This window comes from Pseudopodoces humilis, chromosome 1 (assembly GCF_049639895.1).
Source record: "Pseudopodoces humilis isolate 2021_Gansu_Grassland_sample_001 chromosome 1, ASM4963989v1, whole genome shotgun sequence".
NCBI classification, from domain to species: domain Eukaryota; kingdom Metazoa; phylum Chordata; class Aves; order Passeriformes; family Paridae; genus Pseudopodoces; species Pseudopodoces humilis.
In genome coordinates this window covers 32914992-32935653 of record NC_142200.1, presented here as the reverse complement: position 1 = coordinate 32935653, position 20662 = coordinate 32914992, and the positions used below count along the sequence as shown (strand labels likewise).

Genomic DNA, 20662 nt, shown 5'->3' with positions numbered 1-20662 from the left:
ATTTTTTGAATACTTTTTTCAGGTGAATGGGTTTGAGCAGGCACAGTGAGAAGAAAGCTACCCAGTGGGTATATGGTTGCATGTCCTAGAAGTTATTTATTTCTTCTCTGTCTGGCCAGGTTTCTGATTTTTAGCTACGCCACTCTGAATTTGGTAGATGAGTTTTGAGAGCCCACTGAAGAAATTTGGGCAACTGTAGGGAAGGGGTGCCTGACTCCTGAGTCTTCCATGGCACTGGGCTTTCAGCATGGAGGAAACTCTTCCAAAACAACATGTGTTTCTGGAATTTAGGTGACTCCAGGCTAAGAAACAGTTGAGCAGAGTTTTGCACAGAATATAGCTTGGGATTGAGCTCACAAATTTTACATGAGCCTATGTCTGACTTTGGAATGCCCACATATGGAGAAAAAGAAAATGATCTGCTGGCTTCACTAGCAGCTGCTGTATACTCAATACTTTTGATCAGACCTTTTTTACTAAGGTTCCTGAGCATGGATTTATGAGCCAACCTCTAAAAATCTTGGCTGAAGTTCTTAAAAGGAATTCATCTCTCTTTTACTACCCACCATGAGGCCCCAAAACTGCCAATGGTTAAATTCTTTAAGAAAGAAAGAGCAGCTGTGCCACACTAAGTCATGGGTACCCTAGGCTTGGCCCTCTCCAGCAGTGGAAAGTACTGGATGCCTGGGGTAAAGTGTAAGAATAGGACAAGCACAGAATATTTGTCCAGGATCCACTCCAGGTGATTCAGGGATTCCCTGTACCAGAAGCTATATGTTTATATTTAATTGCTGTGAGTAATTTTTTTTTTTCTCCATTAACTTGTCCAAACACTTGAGTACATGTCATTTTTATCCCCACTGCATCCTGCAGCAAGTAGCTCCAAGGTTTCACTGTGCTCCACATGAAGAAGCATATCCTCCTGTGCTTCTTGGAACCTCCTGTTTTCTGGGATCTTTAGAAAGGAACATTGGTTTTTAATTATTTGGCTTTTCTTTGCAATTCAGGATTCCAAAGGCTTTTTTATTATATCTCATTATCGATGAGATATCGTTGAAACTCAACAGGAGCATGAGTATATTTCAAGTTAGAATTTAACAGTAAACTTGTCTGGTGGATTTATAGTCATGTTCTAGAACCTCTTCTGTTCCTATATAAACTCTACTGAAATAATTTAATCCAGGGTAGACATAAAATTATTCAAGGAAATAAAAAGTCATCTTCCATTCATATTGGCAGGAAAGATAGACTGAGATTGCTGAAGGAGTAATGAAAAATTCCCTTAAATTACTTTTGAGAGCTGAAAATGCCAGAGTTGAGAACTACATGAGGTTCTTGAGCAGAGGTGCACGTGTGTGACTGTGTGCATATGTTCACACTGACACACAAAACTGCCAAGGCCGTCTGTGCTGGAGGAAAGGTGGTGAGTTAAAGTCTAGGCAGCACAGAGGGAACCTCAGTGCCCTGGCTTAAAGATGCTGTTGGCTACCATGGAAACAAATTGGAACTACTATGTGAGGGACATGTTATCTGTGGGAACAAAACAGGAGTGACTATTTCTCGATATTACAATTACCTACAATTAATCTTGCATATTGGGATTGTCTTCAGCTGTTTGCATAAAGCATTATTCACTTTGCTTATGTGAATGGAGGCAGCCTGACCTTAGCAAGAGTTCAAGGGTTTGACAGTCAACTTGAGAACCTGTTTTATGATGCATAATTTTAACAGCATTTTGGGTATGGCTCTTCCAGTGCAGCTTTCATTTCAGCCTTTAAAACCTAAACTCTTTGCAGATGGCAGTGTGCACAGAGGAGAAGTGGTGGAAAAATCTGTTATAAGCTGTCACAGCAAACGAAATCTGGCTGTAGTCACACAAGTAGCAGTTAAATTACCCCGCAACATCAGCAGTAGCTTTTAAGTGAAAACATGATCATGCGTGATGTTTGAGGGTTATTACTGACATTGGTTATAGGGACGAAAATTTGTATTTCAAGTCATTGCAGAGTCTTTGAAGAGAAATGTGGGGATGCGTGCATCTCTGTATCAAAACCACTAAATTAGTGGACCTTTTAAACATGTCAATTTTACAGCATTGTGACTTGACAGGCATCAGCAGAGGCATCTCTGACTTACACAGGCATAAAAACCAACAGATCTGGGCCTGTGCATCACATAAATGTTCAGTAAGTTGTTTATGTACATTTATACTCAGATATAATGCACAACATTGGGTAAGCATATACACATCACAATATAAAATAATTGTATGCACCTAACTGCCATTCATGTTGGTTAGAGGTTGAACCCTGCTGAATTTGCCTCTCATGTGACCAATAAAAAATAGAGTATCTGTGAGGTGAGCTGCATTTTAGAAAATGAGTCAGTACACAGGATGATACAGCACAATTTGAGGGGGATTTTGATATTCCACATCTTCGATCACTGTAGATTTTTAATGCAGTTACTATATGATACTGGTAAGAAGTACAGCTAAAGAAAATGCAAATGAGCTCAATAAATTCTCCAGGGTTTTTTGAGTATGTAAGGTTATCCAGCCTGTTTACAGACCACAGTCTGCTAGAATGAAACAAAATCAAACCAAGCCCTTGCCCTGAAGATAGAATTGGCAATGTTAAGAATCTTACAATACCCCAGGGACAGTAGCTGCATCTCTACTTCACCACATATTATTGAAATATTGAAAATATTATTCAGCTGTTTATTTATCTGGAGTTAGCAGATTAGGGTGTAGTGTTTTAGTGGATACCAAACATCTGTGATAGCAGTTTTAGAATAATAGGCTGAAACAGATCATCACTTTGGGGAAGAATTTAGGCAAATACAGTTGTGACTACAGTTTCTTCTTTTATTTTCCAGGTCAGCTTTGCTAACAGCTAGCTGGGCTCAGACCCCAGCTCTTGAATCTCACATTTTATTTAGTATTCACTTTGCCACTAGTCTTTCAGAAACAGCCTTGTGTAAGGTATTAAAGAACGAATAAGCCAAGTCAACATTTCAAGACTCTCATATGGCTTTCATATAGCTAGGCAGAGTGTGTCTTTTCACAATTGCAAACCTTTCTTCAAGTTGGATGTTAACACTTTCAGAGTAACTTTTAATGCCAAAACAACATCCTTCCCTTTCAGTTCAAACAAAACACAACATCTGTCATAATGTGAAATGTAGATTTAATGCAAGTGTCAAGTCAGGCACTTGGTAATGAGGTAAAAACCCTTGAGATTTTAAGTCTCTCTTCCATGCTATGCTATTACAGGGAGGGGAAAGGAAAGAACTGTTTCTTTGGTACTTAGCAGCTTTTCTGTGTCCCTTATCTATCCTTCCCGGACATCTTCTGTAAATTAGTGGATTTTTCCTGGCAGCGTCCCTGCGAGGGAGGAAGGTGTGATAATGTTTGCTTTGTGGCAGAGGGAAACTGAGGTAGGGACTAGACACAGTCCAGACTTGCCGCGGCAGTGCCCGGAGCCCCCAGCCCCGGCTGGGGCGGTGACGGGTGCCCGAGGGAAGGGCAGCGCTCCCGCAGCTGCGGCTGCATCCCGCAGGACGCTGTGGCGGTGGCGGAAGAGGGTGGGAAGGGGGGAAGCAACAGGCTGGTGGCTGCCCCCCGGCCGAGGGGCGGCAGCCGGGGCCGCGGAGCGCGGCCGGAGCTCTCGCAGCAGCGCCGCGGGAGCCGAGCGGCCGCTGCAGCACCGAGGGCGGGCGAGCAGCGTGTGCCGCTGGGCTACCGAGCCCGGGGAGCAGGGCTGCCCACCCCGCGTCCCTGCAAGCGCGGGCTCGGGGGAAGGACTCGCAGATGTCTGTGTGCAGAAGCAGAAATATTTGCTCTTCGGATATCCCCTCTTCTCCCAGCCTCTCCCCCCGCCTCGGTTTTCCTCTAGCCTGTCTCCGCCGTTCTCCCAGGAAGGCTGGTAGCAGCCACGGGGTAGCCGCGGCACGGTAAGGAGTTGGGATTTCGGGATGCAGATGTCACATCGCCGTGCAAACGACTCCCGCAGTAGCACTTTATCGGGATTTCGACCTGCATCTTTTATCTCTTTTAGAAAAGCGTCTCTCGGAGGAGATTGCCCTCAATAGACCCGCCATAAAAACATTTTAGTATTGCTCTTGTGCTTCTGTGCATCCCACTGCGAAGGGGTACCAGTGGTCCCTTGGGAATACAAGGAGTTGTGAGAAGTTACACAACTGGCCACCAGACTAATCCACTCCCTCTACCTTCCCGCGAGTACCTCCCCCTTCTGCTCTTTTCTTCAATAGCAGCCCTTTCTCAAAATCTCAGGTTACTTTGCTAAAGAGTTCTCAGCCTTATAGTTTCTGCCCTTGTCTCTGCCTCCAGCTCCTTAAGAGCCACCCAACCCCAGCGATTGGATTGGGCAGCCCGTCTTGACACACCACTGTGCTGAGTGCTTGAGGACGTGTTTCAACAGATGGTTGGGGTTAGTGTGTGTCATCACACTCGAGTGGGGATTAGGGGAGAGAGGCAGCCTTGCTGGAGCTGTGTGGTCTTCCCCAAGTGTGAGCTGCAAGCAAAAGAAGAAATACCTAGCTCTGGGGGGAGAAACGGGAAGAATCGTTTCCAGCAGCTCAGAAGGAAAAATAAAACCCCACACTTTGTTCAGGTAAAGTAAAAGGCACCTCATGCCGCTCTCTCTCGCTCTCTCTCTCCCTCTCTCTCCTTTTTTTCTTCACGGTTTTCAGAGGAATGCTAGCACAGCACACTTGTCAAAGCCAGTTGCTGCTGCCTTATCAATGCTGCTATTGTACGGCTGACAGATAACAGCGAGCACAGCCTGATGCTTGGCCGTCTTCATAGAGCTAACACTCTTAACGCCGCTGAGGTCACGCTTTCGGAGGTGTAGATTGGAAAATGTCCCCTGGAGCGGTGCATCCCATGGCCGCGGGCGCCCGGCGCGCTCCCCCCGCGGGCGCGGCGCTCCGCTGGGCGCACACGTGCGTGCCCGCAGCGGCGCGGGGAGGCGGCGGCCGGGCACCGTCAGTGCTGTGCCTGCCGAGCCTCCGCGCTCAGCCCTGGAAACTGCCAGCTCGGCTGCGAGAAGGACCCGCGGCAGAGTACCTCCTGGGTTTAGAGCAGGATGCTTCAGCAGCGTGCAGCGCGTCTGGGGCTCAGCTGGGAGGCAAAGCAGACTGCTTTGAAAGCGCGTTTGAGATGTCTGTAAAGTTTGAGGATTCCTTTATAGAGACCTGCCCGGGCTCCTGGTAATCGGCATCGAGATGGTTTGGCTTACACATGGGCATAAAGTTAAGAGAAAATCAGGGAAGTAGGGAAAGGCAGGGTACAATGTAATGCTGCTCTTGCAGCTGCAGCAGAGCAGATGGATGTAATTCATTTGCAGATCTGTTTGTGGAAGTTTTACAAGTCATTGAAAACTAAGTAGCATCGCTATAATGGATCATTAAAGACTTGCTATATTTATAGATACTAAACTAGCGATCTGAAGTGTTAATTAGAAGTAGGCAGAAATTTATGTTTAGGAAGGAAGAGGGGAAGAAATATAATTAGAAATTAGTTATGGAAGTACTCTGCTATCATTTTCATTTAATTCCACTATTAAGTTCATTGATGTCTGGAGAGTGGGAAGCCCAGCAAATTAACTAAATCAGAAATGTTATCACTAATTACAGTATGTTATCTTATCAGAAAAAATGTTTCCATTGTTTTATTCTAAATGATCTAGATGGAGAAATTAGAGGATGGATTATTTTTTCTTATATTTGGTTTAGTTAAAAAATTGCTGTATATATATGCTGTTTTCCTGTGCAGAGTAACAAAATTATTTGCTTCTTTTGCACCGTAACAGATCTTCACAGTAACTGTCACATACCTCTGGTGCTTATGAATTATTGGCCTCCTACTTGTGAAAGAAATCTAACACTGTCCTCACCAGTTACAGGTGAGATATTCTATATATATAATACTGGATATAATGTGTTCTGAAATAAGATCTGTTTAGTAGGCTGAGCAAGGGGATTTATAGCTGGTGCTTTGTGATTTTGGTATTCAACTGTGTAACGATGCCCATAAACCCATGTTTCATGTTGCACACATAATTTTGCCTCAAACCAACTTTTTTGATAACTTTTTTCTTTGAACAGATTATTTGGCCTCTTTACAGGTTGTTCTCAGCTTGTATTTTCAAGCACACTCTTTAGTATGAATGTGTCCTCAGAAGCCATCCACAGCAATTTGAAACAGAGAATTAGTTAAATCCCAAAAATCACTGCACAACTAGACCAAGATTTATGTGAATAAATTTGACCATTTTGGTTTTTTCTCTGTCTGCACTTTCTCATTGTAAAAAGTGATGGAAACTTTTACAAGCTTAAAATGAAAAACAAAACCAAAGAAAAACCTCATTATAGCTCCACGTTAAATTCTTGTATATTGGATTTCTCCTCTTTCTCCCAGTGTGTCCTGTGAGAAGCTCAATACGCCAGCTTCAGCACACAGAGGTTCAGACTTCCAGCAAAGTGAAGATGCAGCACTGCAAGCTGCAGAGCCTGCTGCTGTCACTGCCTAACAAACCTATCCCTCCCTCTTTGTGGTATCACTGGATCACAGATCTGAAGATCTATAGGAAACCCTATTTTTTTAAGAAAGTGCATAGCTAAATACACATGCCCAACTTGTTATTGTTTTACTAGGGGGAAAAAACCCTAACTAGTTTCTCTAGCACTGCCAGAAAATTGTGCTGAGAAACTAGGAACAGCAAATCATGTTTTTCCTTCCTTCATAATGATGGGGCTGTTTAAAAGACAATGCCCATGGGGCAGTCCAGCTTCTTGTCAAAACGTAATCTACTGTTCCAGATGGTAAACATTCAAAGACATATTTATGGTGACTTCTACATACCTCCCTTTGACATTGGCTTTTTTTTTCCCTGAGAGCACTTGTGCTGGGTACACACATGAAGTTCCCATTAGCATCCTAGCAGCTGTAAAAGTGTTCAGAGCTTGCAAAGATGTTCCTCACAGTGAGATAAAAATAATCTTAGGAAAAGATCTGAGACAGTACAAGTTCCGTGATATGCTCAAGGTAAAAAATTCCAGAGGTACAAAAAAATCCATAAACTGCTGCATGAAAGCTGTAACACATTTTTGTTGCGGCTAATTCATCTTCGCTTGATATGGAATGCTGAACATACCAGGCATGTCTGTACTATCAACTCTGTTTGTGATGTGAGGCAACCTGCACTGCACAAAAGCTGGTGTGTTTCTTTTTCCCCCAGCTAGTGAAGATTAGGTGGGATATTTACTGTCTTCATAGAGTTTTCAAAGTGTCACCCTGTTGGTTTTTTTTTTCTCTCACTGCTCTGAGCGGTTAGGTAGAGCACAAGAAAATGTTTTCTAGCCAGAATGTGTTCTGCCCTGAATTGTCTTAATTATGTGTCAGTTTATTGCTTGTCAGGGGCTTCCTCTTCTTAGCACTTTATAATCGAGGTGGGTGAGCTTGTTACATCACAATATGCAACTTCAGTTTCTGCTTCTTGGCATGTCTTCTTGGCCTTTCATTGATTTTTGTCTGTTTCAGAGGAAAAAAAATTAATTATGATTGGTGTAATTTACATTAAAAAAAAACCTTGGTGAATTTCCAAATAGCATGTAAATGCACCTTCAAAAAGTAGGTTAAATTAGAGGTCGTTAGAAAAAAAAAATGCATATAGAAATCCAGAAGTATCCTAGAGATCACAAGTAACAGTGTGAAAATTATTGTAACTGCTCTTATTCTGGTTAGGAACTGATAAAAACAGTTAATTTAAAATGTTGTGATGCTGGGGACAGTGTTCCTAAATGTGCAAGCCATTACAAAACCCACACTCAGTTGACTTTAGACAACTATAGAAAAAAAATATTTTGAAATATTTGCAAATTCTGTTCTGGCTAGAAACACTTTATTGCAGACTATTTTGGCAGTTTGTAGGATTTTTATCTAGCTTTGTTTAACTTACATCCTGCACTTGATATTATATATATATGTATGACCAAATGTTCACGCAAGATCAAGATTTTAAGCCTTGTATAATGTCAGGGCCCATTCTCACACTGAGGAGGCAGGACACTTACTGCAGATGTCATGGGAGTCATGGGTTCCATGATTTCCTTAGCTTTAGAAAGAGCTTTGAGGGATTTGTGCTTGAGTGGGAAGGCAGACTGATGTGATAACAATTGAGAAAGCTCCTTTCTGAGCGCCTTGAGAGCTGCAGTGTTCAACAGAGAACGAGGGTCCCGTGACAACTCTGCGGTGACACAGAAAGAATCCAATTAGTGGCCACTCCTGCTGTTGATACTAGATCTCTCCTAAAACATTTCCACCATTACCACCCCCATTGTAATCCCATCCATGACACTGATAATGGGATCAAGAGTGTCTTTTCAGAATGCCTGTTTAAATTTTAACTGCCATCTTTGGAGATTTTGAGGATATTAAACCAGAAGGCGCTGAATTGCACATCTCACAAGAGAGCTTTGTGACACCCGTAAGACACAGTGGTATTCCTCATACTACAATTTCCCAACTCCTCCACCACAGGCAGAGCTGCATTAAGTGGGCTGCAGATGAAGTAGAGGGGCTGTATGTACATAGTGAATAATCCATTGAGTGGTGACTCACTACAGTTACCTGTAGACCTTGTTCTTGAGCAGTTACATGTGTAGAAAGCAGCAGTCCAAGAGAGTGGGAAGGGGTACAGCCCCCTGTGCTGTGCCCGAGTAGTGGCAGCAAGTCATCTTGTCTCTCCCTTTAACAAGCCTTAAGTCATCTCTCTGCCTTTCCAGCTGGATCAGCAGCATAATATTCTCTCCTGCCCCCCTCAGATTTTTTTTGTCTTCCACTTTTCTTGCTCCAACACTAATTCATCATTTCCATATGATCAGAATGCAGCACCTCCATTGTTATTCTTACCAAGAAGGGTAAGTTCAACGCTGTCATGTGCTTGGAGAGGATGCTGTAAGGTGGAAAGGCTCAAGGCTCTGAGCAGTGTCACCTCAGAATGCAGCACAGTAATTAATAAATTAATGGCCAAACCAGACTCTTTTTAGCTGAATTGTTTTAACAGTAGTTTCAGTTATGTCAGTAGACTGCTTTTGAGACCCCCTGCAAGATCTTTGTTTAGCATTGCTTGTTCATACTCAAAAGTTGTTAACTGGTGAGAGTAAGTCCATTTTAATTTTAGATGTCTTAAGAATTTTATTTTCTGAGAAAATTAATACTTGTTTCATTTTATGGTTTATGCATGCAGCAAATTTAGTGTCAGTGATTTTCCCAGAACCTTAGTTCCCACTTTCAGAATCTGCTGAAAGGTTGGTAAGCCTTTTTTACTGTCTGTGCTCTATTAATCCTGGAGCTCTGAACTTTCCCAGTTGTAACCACCACCAGCAGTTTGGTAATACTGAAACATTTTTTGTAATAGTTGACTTTTACACTCAAGATTTTATCATGATTTCCCTTTTCTTTTTTTTTTTATTTCTTTTGCAGCAAAAATTAACATACAATTATATATAAGCTTGCATTATAGTATTTAAATCTGCAAATTCGGTAGTATTGCTGGGATATATACAGGAAGACTTCTAGATGTGGAACTGTGCTATAGAAATCCAGGCTGTAGGTCAGTGCTGGACTATCCATAGAATCCTTCATGGAGTTACTATATGGAAATAAAAGACTAGAAAGTCAGTGATGTTACATTCTAAAAAAAATCTGCTCCTGGTTTGAATGTAATTATGGCACTGCATGCTGCCATTTCTCTATGATGTGACTCTAGCCCATCTTAGCATGGAGAGGAGCTGCTTGACAGCAGCTGTATTTTTGTGGTGCTTCACAGGAGGTGAACACTGTTTGGAAGGCCCACAGAGAAGATGGGGAAGCTTTTGGCACTAGAGTTCTGGAGAATAAATGTAACAGGGAGCTGAACACAGGGGATTGTTTTTCTCAAAAGCATCTATTAAAACCGAATAGTGGTCTGTTCCAGTATTGTAATTGCAATGTGCCAAGATGTTCGTTATTCTACCATGTGCACTGTTTTGTCTGTTTTCACTTAAAAACAGAAAAATATGTTGCCAAGCCTGTAAATGTCTGAAAAACTGCCAACTCTCCTGACTTTTATCAGTAGTCTGAAGATATTTAGCCTTCTTTGTAAAGCTTCAAGTGTAAGAGTCAAGATATAACGTGAGAAGTCCAGATATCTGGTTTCTGGTTTTTTAAACCTAATCCTCCTGCTTGCTGAGACAGCTGGTTTGCATGCAGCTCCAGAAACACGAAGGAAACCCAGAAATCCCAAGTCTCCCTATGTAAATGCATGCAGGCTGTGTGAACAAGGTGGGTTTGTGCATGTCGTGCCTAGCAATTAAAACAACCCAACTTTTTTTCCTGAGGTTTAGTGTAATCAGTTCCCCCTGAAATTTCTGATCGGTAGTCTGATAACTCCCATTTTGTTAAAGAGGTTTTATTGCAACAGAGGGTGAGGTTTCTTGACTCTTCTCAGACAGCAGAATAGCTTGCTGCCCTGGAGAAACCTATCCTTGATCCTCCCATCCTCTGCCTCCAGCAGTGTGTTCCCATCTCCTCTCCTTGTGCCAGGTTTGGCTCTTGGCTCACCTCCTGGAGTGCTGAATGAACTCATCAGAGCACTGGGAAGCTCTGTTGGCTGCCTGCCTGCTGAGTTGGTTCATCTCAGCAAGCAGACAGAGGGTCCACATGGAACAATGAAAGTGGTTGGAGCTGGTGCCTTGGGGTGAGGAGGGGAAAAATAAGTCCATCCCCTTAGGGGACTGTGAGCTGTAAGATACTCAGCTACCTGGTGACACCTTCTCAACCCACACACTGGGGCGCTGTGTGTGTCTACAGTAGAAGTGTGATAATAGATGTGTGTGACTGTGCCAGTGTCACCATGAGCAGAAGGCTAAATGTGCACTTTTAATGAAAGCCTATCCCTTTTTATTTAGAGAATAGCTGCAGTGTTGCTCAGAATTTGGAAAGTCCTCTCTTACCATTTCTGACTCTCTAACCCAACAACTAGGCTTTGGAGAGAAGCTAATAAGCAGTGTGGAGAGAAAAGAGGAAAGAAACAGAAATGTCTGCTCAGCTGCTGCTTTAAAAAGGTGAATGAGATTCTGAGGGTGAGATCCAGCCCACATAGCCAAGGTGCCCCTTGGGTCCTAAATACTTATACAGCAGCTACCTAAAGGCATATTCTCTCTCTGATCAATGAAGAGTCTCCCTGAAGAACTCCAGGCACTGCAGTTAGGAAAAAAGGATTTCCTTTTGTAAGGCTTCAAAGGCACCTGCCTCCTTCCATATGTAAGGATGAAGCTCACTTGCTTTGCAAAGATTAAGGAGCTTAACCTGGAAGAACTTGATATCATCCTGAGTTTCTTGGTTAGATGAGCAACGCCATGGATAAACACTGTATTTGAACAGCTGTGATGTAATTCCTACACAGCTCTTTTAGGTGCCTCCTATCCTTTCCACAGAAGAATACATGAAGCAGGCCTTTCATTTGAACCCTGGAGGTATGATTCACTTGAAGAGACTAGGATACTTAGATTAAATGTAATTTTGCTACTGACTATAGAAATAGAATACTGCGCTCCTCCAAAGTGTCACCTGTTTTTTTGCTGGGTTATGCTGGCAAAAAAAAAAGAAAAATGAAAAAAAAAGTGAATGTAAATTATATAGGTTACAGAAAAATGTTTTTAAAATCACCCAGTGCTGTTATTTAAAGAATTTTTCAAAGGCCTGTGGGGAATCAGAGATGGTGGTGGTGGTGCCTACTAGCAGTCAAATCACAATGAGGAATAATGGATGATCTTAGAGAATTATGATGTTGAACAAAGGATGGAAGAAAGAGAGAAAAGTAAAAAATTCAGGACCCACCTTTCTGGATCTACCTTTGCTAAATTTTTTGAGGATTATCTCCATGACTTGACTGCTTAGGGGCATGCCAGTCACAAATTAGAGAACAGTAGTGCAATAATAAAGTGAGCATCTTGTAGATAACCAACACAGGGTGCCTTTTAACTATCACTTTATTTTTTTCTCCAAGAACTGCAAAATTGCTAAGAATCATAGATTTTAGAATAATATCTAAATTTTTTGGTATTTGGATTTTGGTAACTTCGTGACAATAAAGAATTCTGCATTAATCCAAACTTTGTAGGAATATTGAGCAAAGGTTCCTTTGGTGTCATTCCCTGCTATTTTATTTTAGCTATAACATCTGAAATCTTGACTGTGTCTTTAGTAAAACACATGTCAATTTACCTTGTTGTTACCTATAATACATCTAGGGCCAATTTATGAACTGAGACTGTAACACTATCTGCTTGGCCACCAGGAGGTGGTAAGATTTAGGAAGACAACTACCACAATTAGACCAATAAAAATGTTCTGCAGTGAACACAAGTGGCATGAACACAAATATCTTTCAGGAATTCCAGTAGTTTCTTTTGTCTCTGTATTGTAGGAGGTTGATATTTTTTATATCACTGTAAACTTCAGTCCATTGCGAATATATAAGGCTTACAGAGGAAGGCTTCCTGTGCTCTACTGCTCTGCAACTCAGCTCCTAAGTGAAAAAGGCCACTGAATTTGGGTTTTGTTTTCTTTCTGCTTGGTATGGAGAACTCCTTTAAAGCAGAGATCCTCTGAAGTGAGGAAGGGCAAAATGAAGAGACTTTGAGGTATGCATAATCAGGGGTCACCAGAGTCCTCAAAAAAATAGCAGTTCAACATAGGAAGATGTACAGCTACAGAGATATATTGAAAGAGGTACACCAGTTTTCAGATTTTGTTCCATCCTTTGCAGCTCATGTCCAGTTTTGTTTTTCAATAAGTTGCTCTGCGAACATTTGCTCCCCACAAATTTTGCACAGTTTTTCACATTGTCAATTTGTGAAGGGTTTGAGATGTGATATAACCATGTCTCAAGAAAAAGGTCTGTGTTACAGCCATTTGTTTTGGTCTTGGGTACCATGGATATCTATAGCACAAAGAGCACATCTATCAAATCCTGTGAAACCTTTAGAGAGGATAATAGTTGCCAACATGCAAAGTGGTCTGCAAAAGCCAGATAAAACATGGCTACATGGCTAAGTAGAACTGATGTATGTGCTGTCTTGGACAAGTGACATTGTGCAACTGTATGTTGATATTGTGTTTTGAGGACCCTGTCTGCCTTGTTTGTAAGGCTGGAGAATTCACTGCTCTTTCTGGTAGCTGCAGAGCATTTGCAGTGTGAAAACATCATGTGTACTTTGCGTATTCCTCCTCTTACATGCGGTGTAAGAATCATTAGTTGTTAAGAAATCCAGAGGGTTATTGGAGAGAATCATTTGCTGAGGAGCGTGAATCTGTGTTGAGGGAATTCTGCAATCATATTCATATGCCTATCACACTGCTTTTGGGTACTGGTTCAAGGCTGCTTTGAATAAAGCTGTTTCCTACATACTGTGTATAGTTTAATGAGGTCATCAATATGGGCATCAGCAGCTCGAGTTCAGATGAGTGATGCTGCTGCTGTGACCTGCTTCACTCCTCTGCTGGAGATTACTCATGCACACACCTTGGGAGCCCCAGGGCAACACACAGTGCAGAGCAAATTTTCATTTCCCACATGAATATTTGCCCTTCAGTCACAGACCATTCAGATAACAACAGTAATTCAACCATTCTGCATTTGCTGCAGTATCACAGCTCAGTACTGAAGCCTGAACTGTGACACTTCCATGTGCTACCATGACAGTGGAGGAGAGGCTGTGTTGAATCTGGTAGCTATTTGAACTGGTTTGTTTTAGTCTCCAGCCACCAGTGGCTGCCAGAGTTGCTATGTTTCCCTGCTTAAAGTAGAAGAATATGCTGGGCTTTTCAGTTCGGAATTGATCTCAGTAATGCATGTATTTATGAGTCTGGGTTTTTGAAGTCATACCCAACTGTTAAACAGCTCATCTCTAAGGAAAGTGTTGCAGTTATTTTGGATGAGAGCCTAACACAGGGAGGCAGAGCAGATCTAAAATGCCTCACCCGTCTCTTCCAGACACCTTGCTGAGTCACATCTGGTATGAAATGAGGAGTTTCAGTCCTTATCTTCAAAGCTTTGTGTGGGTCACTTTCATTGTTTGAAGAAGCTTTTTTCTCCACTTCATGAATTGCCAACATATGCAGTTAATAGGAACAATGATAGTGAAAAATGAAGGATGAAAATTGAGGTGGGCAAGAAAGTGCCATGCTGACACTACAGGGCAAGAGAGACTAGGGAACTTCTAAAATAGACAGAGTAGGAGTCTGAATCATGATTAACAGATATCCCAAAGGAAGGCAGACCAGATTTGGTGATTGGAGGATGGAAAGAAAATATCTTCTTTTTCTCTCTCAGTAGCATTTCTGTGTGTTTGTTGCACATATATGTTGATCCATTCACATATCAGTCTGCTCAAAGGTATACTTATGTGTTCCTCCAGGTGAAATCCTGAATGTGGCACTAACTATATATTATATTCTGCTGTCCAATAACTGTAGTTGCTACAAGGTACAGGGAAGGTGAGAGTGTTAAAGCAGAGCTATTTTGTTTTCCAAGCAGTTCTCTTTTGTAGTGCTTGACAAAATTATTTCTTCCTTAGAAGCTTCATATAAAACAAAAATTTTCCACTTTGGTAAAGCCCCATGTGCCTTGGTAACTGTTCATCTTAGAGTACATGTACATGGAAGTACACAGGGTGGATGACAACCTTGCATACCACTGATTACATAATTTGCTGAGGCTAAAGAGATTATTTCTCTTTTCTCTTTTCTCTTTCTTATGCATCCTTCGTACTTCTCCCTGTTTTGTGTACAGTTTCCATTTACATTTTACCTTTTGATAAAAAGGTACTTTAAGATCTTGTGTACAATGCTGTCAGGAAACTGCTTTAAATGAAAGTGTGGAATGATGTGGAATAGTTCTAATGAAGGCCAAAAGGATGTGAACTTAATCTTTTTCATAGGAAGTTTTGTTCTGTTCCATCCTGTGCCCTGCTTAAACACATTGGCCTTTTTTGACCTTTTCCTTGATGAAGGTTAAGTGGGAAATATCTTGGCTGCAGCCTTTCCAGCTTAACCAGAAAGACTTTCCACAGCTCATGTTTGCTTTCCCTGTTATGGCCATTCATCTTTCCTGAATCAAAATTGTTAAACTGGATTTTCAGAGAGAAATTAATAGCTTGTGGCATTGAGGATGAAGTGTCAAGCTTTCCTCTTTCATGTCTCCAGCTCTATTTTGCTAGTGATGATTTTGTCAGTTCTCTTGCTAGAGATTAACGAATCTTGGGAAAAAATCTGTTTGGTTAATGGGTTCCTTCCTAGCATCTTCTTTATTGTCATTAAGAACAAATGAATAGAATTGCTGCATTTACAATTTATTGAGTGCATTGCTTCTGCAAAAATCTAGAAATATTGCTATGTTTTCCATTTCTGTCTGGGCATCTTTTGTGCCTGCTGCCACACATAGAGTGAGACAGAATGCTCTTGGCTAGTTAGGGGATCTCAGTCCTTGGTGTGCTCACTTCAAGAGACTTTTTCAATCATCCTGTAAAAAATTTTCTGAGAGCAGAAACCGTGTCCTCAGGACACCACTGCTTTTAATGGAAAGGCAGTCATGTTCTTCAGGTACCACACTCCTGAGAGGAGAAGAGATAGGTTTGAAGCCCTCTCCTACCATCAGTCTCAGTAGCAACCTTTGTAGAATTTTGAAGTTTGGGATGTCTCCATTTGTTATGCCACATCAAATTCTGTTCCATGGGGCTTTGTTAGGAGACGTACAATAATGTGCAGAGATAGTGCAAAACCTGACTGTGTAATGCAGGGAAAGAATTAGCCAATCTTCACACTCAAATTTCATTTTGGCTTAGTTCTCCATGTAAGTTTTGCCCTCACAAAGCACAGTTGTATGATTAGCACTATCCATAAATATTCTGAATGGGGATGGTCTAGTCAATTCTTTATCCCTCTGTCAAGAACAAGGAAAGTCAATCTTTCCTGTGAAGATACTCTCAACCAGGCCCTTCATATATCTATTAAACATTTCATATGCTTGCAGAATGAACACTGGGAGATTCTGATTGGAAAGGACCTTGGGAGGTCTCAGGTGGTGCTAAAACCAGGCTATGAGATCAGATACAGTTGCTCAGGACTCTATCCTGTTTGATCTTGAAAATCCCCAGAGCACAGTGTCTCAGGGAAGAGTTGTGCTTTGATTTATATCCAGTTTGACTTTCTTTTGTTTCAGCTTATGCCCATTATCTCTTGTATTTCTGCCATGCACTGCTGACTCCTGACAGAGCCTGGCTCTCTCTATGACCTAATTGCAGGAACTGGGCAGCTGCTCTGAAGCCCCTCCCATGTCCAACTAATCTCCAGGAGGAGGAACCCCAGGTTCTCACTGCAGGGCAAATCCTCCATCCCTAAAACATCTTGATAACCCTCAACAAGTCTTGCTCCAGTTCATCACAGCTGGTTTTGTACTGTAGGCTCAAAAATTCAGCACAGGTGCCATTTAATGAGCAAAGGGGCTTCATGTCTGTCCTTGCTGAATTCCATTAGGATCCTGATGCACATTGTTCCAGCCTACCTAGGTCATTCTATCAGCCCTGTCTTGAGGAGATTCATTGCTACCTCCAATTCAGTGTCATTCTCTAACTTGATGACTGTTGCTTATCTTGCTTGAAGCACTTGTCCTCAACTTGTTGTTTTCATTATCTTGAAATTAAATTTTATTCTTGATTTTCATCCTGACTTCTCAGTATCTTTGAGTAAATTGGATATTTATAAAAAGTAGTATACTAAAGCAATTCATTCCAGCTTATAGTTTGTTTGTGATATATACAGTTGTTCTTAGCTCACCTTTAAATAGATCTTCCAGTCACAGTGAACTGCAGGAGAAATATTTCTCTAAAATACATTCACATGAGAAGGTCCTCTTCCTGTTTTTTGTCAGGTCTGTAACATTACACATCTTTAAGATCTCCTTCAAAGAGTATCTCAAATTCAGTGGTTTGCTGTGCAGTCCAGCTGAACAGAGTTGAGGACTACTTCTTGTAACATATAAACTAAAACTATGAAAGATTTTTACTTTGAGTTTGGGCTGTATTTTCAGTATGGATTTTTTATTGTCTTCTACAGAAGTTTTGGGAGACCTTAAACAAACTTTTTGAGTCCTAAAATAGGTCCATTTCAAGCAATGGCACCCCACAGTCTGGAACCATTATTATCATTGATACTAGTGGTGTTATTTTCCTTGAATGCCTTGCTGCTTTACAGCAATGCTGCCTTCCCTCATCTTTACGTGGCTGGAACTTCTTCCCATAATTTATTGTCAATTCTCCATAGTGGTGCTTCTTATATGTCTCTGAACTGACAATTATAACAATCTAACTTTAGTTCAATATGCATATCCTATTGATGCATGTACTGTCCTTATGAATTTATTTTAAAATTCTGTTTGTAGCCAGATAAAGAGTTAACCAACAGAGCTGAAATTTATCAACTTAAAACATACAAAGTCCAAACCACCCTAGTTTAGAGAATATTTGGTGCAATTTTAGCCTGATTTCTACCTGAGTTTTCTCAGATCTGCCCCCTTAAAAAGCCTCCTGCTCCAAGCTTAGATACTTTGTGAATAGCACTGAACATTCAATTCATTCAATGCCAGACATTTAATTAGGAGCAGTACCTCTGGTAGTATTCTAGGAAACAGAATTCTGAGTTATATCATGGTATAGATAGAAGACAAAATATAAGAGCCACTTTTTTGTTAAGAACTTGTAAGAGAAGATCAACTGTTGACCCATCCATTCTGCAAGTGATGTGACCACCTGCACCATTCATCCAATTCTCAGATATCTACAATGGAATACGTGTTTCCTGAAGCTCAGTTCACACAAGAGCCATCTTTGTCAGAGTTTCACAGTGTGAGGAAAGGAAATTCCGTGGTTCTGTATAGGGTTTTGGTAAGGGGGCATACTTATTTATGAGACTTGTTTATAAGATACAGCATTAAAAAGACTCAAAATAACCTAAACTTGAGCAACATTTACTTCTTAAAACCTGGCTACTGTCCTGCTCTTTTTGACTTTTTTGCTGAAATGAGTTTCTAGTAAGCATGGTCTTACTCAGTTTTCATCCACGCTTTTCCACTTTCCAACCCTTTGTAACTGGTCATAGGTAACCATAATGTAATAGCAGTCATCACCACAAATCTGTAACTGTCTCTGAAACTCACTGCTTGTCTACAGTGGCATTTACTGACTTCTTGCACCAGTGTAAACTTGCTTGTGCAGATGTATTGAAACTGGCTCAGCACTCCTCAATAAATGTGACACAGGAGCCCCTCAGGCACATGGTAAAGATACTCCTTCTAGAAGAGATGCAGGTAACCACTCTCATCTGAAGGATGTTTCTAGTTTCTTTAGCAGTGTTCTTTGCACCATAGGAGCTTTGACCATACAAAGGTTGAGCTTCTCCTGAAGACAGTAAGTTGTCTATTCCTGAGCAGGATAATTTAGACATACAAGTTCCAACAGGGCTAGTGTCCTTCTCACCAGCTTTCTAGGACTACTCTTTGCTCAGCAAAATTAAATACTGTCTGAAATACTGTCTTAGACTTCTCACTTGTAGCTTGGAGCCTCAACACAGATCTTTATTCTGTACTGATTCTTGATCTCTGATGCCTCAGGGAAATTTTAGAATGTATCCTCCCACCTCTTGCTCTGTTAATCTCCTGGAAATTAGAAGTCCCATTGCAAAGAAAGATGAATGTGCTCCATGGCATCTCCTCAGCTACTCTGCATCTTGATGCACATTAAAGCATTTTAAAATGGTAGTTTATATGCCAAGCTGTGAGCAAGAAGCACTGGGGAGCTCTCCCATTGGGATAGACCTCCTTTTCTGCTGACTCTGTTAGAGAGTTAGTAAACTTGTCCAGAGATAGGAATACAGAAAATGGAAGAGTTGGAAGAACTAATTTATTCATTTAATAGCATATAGATTTCCAAAATTATACATCAGGGCCTTGAGTTTCACCGGTGAATTGATAATGTGTTATCCTGTATACCATGATATTAAGGGAAAAATGCTGATACCAATTTTCTGGCTGTGGACTTAAGGAAAAATTAACAATATACAATAGAAAAGCTGCATGAAAGAACATAGACATGAATTTTTAAGATCTAAAATAGCTTTTATAGCTAAGACTTTTCACAGTTCTTCATATGGCTGGAGGAACTCAAAAGATACATTGATGTTAAAAAAAGCCTGCTCCCTGGAAGATGAGACAATGTAGCTGAAGCTTGACTCTAATCTAATTTAGATTTTGTGAGTAGGATGTGGAAAAATTGTTTTTAGTAAAAACTGGTTCCACCATCATGTTTTAATAAGGAAAGTGAATGTTTTTTCTGTGTGCATGTGTGTGAGAGGCACAACAACAGAAGTAAATCCCCGTATCGCTAACATTAGAATATTTTGTGTAGATTTCACTCTTTTGAACACACTTTACTTCAAGAATTTCCCATTTTTAAGTTCATTGTAATGACACAAAAATAAAAAAATTGTACAGAAATGAGAGAGAGAGTGGAATCTGTACTTCCCAGCCAATCCATGAGTTTTTTGCCTCCGTCTTCAATCCAGCTCTGTCAATATAGCAACATAATATTTCAACAGAAGAGTATTTTTTTCCCTGAAGAGCAAAGTTTGCTAGCACTCTTTATTATGTAATGTATCGAGAATGCAAAATGTCTGGTTACACTGGTAACCTTTTCTCCTCACCTTTTTGATTTATAAAAATATATTCCCTCTGATTACTAAAGCAGTGTTGCTTAAGGCTAATGGCATAATAGATACAAATTTATCCCATAATTCTTTTAATCTCAGTAAATACATTGCAAATGTTTAGTGTCTATCATGGCAACATAAAGCAGAAGTCATAATTAGCCTAAACAAAACAAATCATAGGAGAGTTTTAAAGTGTGTTTCCAATTTCAGAAAAAAAACCTCATAGATTTATCTTTTTTTTTTTTCACATCTTGAATCAGACATCAGCAAATGTGTTTGTATGTGTGCATTTTCCCCAAAGCACTGAGAAGAATGTCGTGTGAGAATTATCTTTTCTATTCACAGTCATGCTGATATTTGGTCACATTTCAATCCACTGAAAGAAAAAAAGAAGGTGGGGGGATTTGAAAGCACAACAGAACCGCTTAAATTATTTCAAACTTCAATGGTGCTGCAACCCTTAACAGAAGGCAGAGCTCAGTTGTGTCCATGGAATGGTTCCACATTTCTTAAAAAAAAAAACTAATAAAAATTTTAAAAAGCACAGACATTAACGAGCTAGCACAAAAGATTTATTACTTACATTTATTTTCTTTTCTGTCTTTTCCTAGTAAACTTCTGCATTCTCCAAATAAGAGAGGCAAATTTCCAGCAAGTAGTCTTCCTTCCCTCCTTCCTTGCCTTCATGTGTCATTTTCCTCAATTTCTCATTAAATTTTTTAATGAAGGTCATCTTGCTTTTAGATTCATTGTTTGTAGTGACATTGTTCTTTGTGTTCAGAAGGCGATAAGGAGTGGTCAGGTTTCAAGTCCCACTGTCTTTGTTACTTT

The 20662-nt window shown here is 40.8% G+C and overlaps 1 protein-coding gene across 10 annotated transcripts in view; it reads left to right on the top strand.

Annotated features, from left to right (window-relative positions):
* SULF1 (sulfatase 1) overlaps positions 1 to 20662 on the top strand; it is a 184488-nt gene that overhangs the window by 57324 nt on the left and 106502 nt on the right. For 5 of the 10 annotated variants that reach the window (XM_014257486.2, XM_088060699.1, XM_014257483.2 and 2 more), the window contains exons 1-2: positions 4323 to 4637; positions 5838 to 5930. The exons of the other annotated variants lie outside the window; for them this stretch is intronic. The gene's annotated coding sequence lies outside the window, so the exon portion shown is untranslated. Of the gene's footprint in view, positions 1 to 4322; positions 4638 to 5837; positions 5931 to 20662 lie in introns of those variants that run through there. 10 annotated transcript variants of the gene reach the window in all.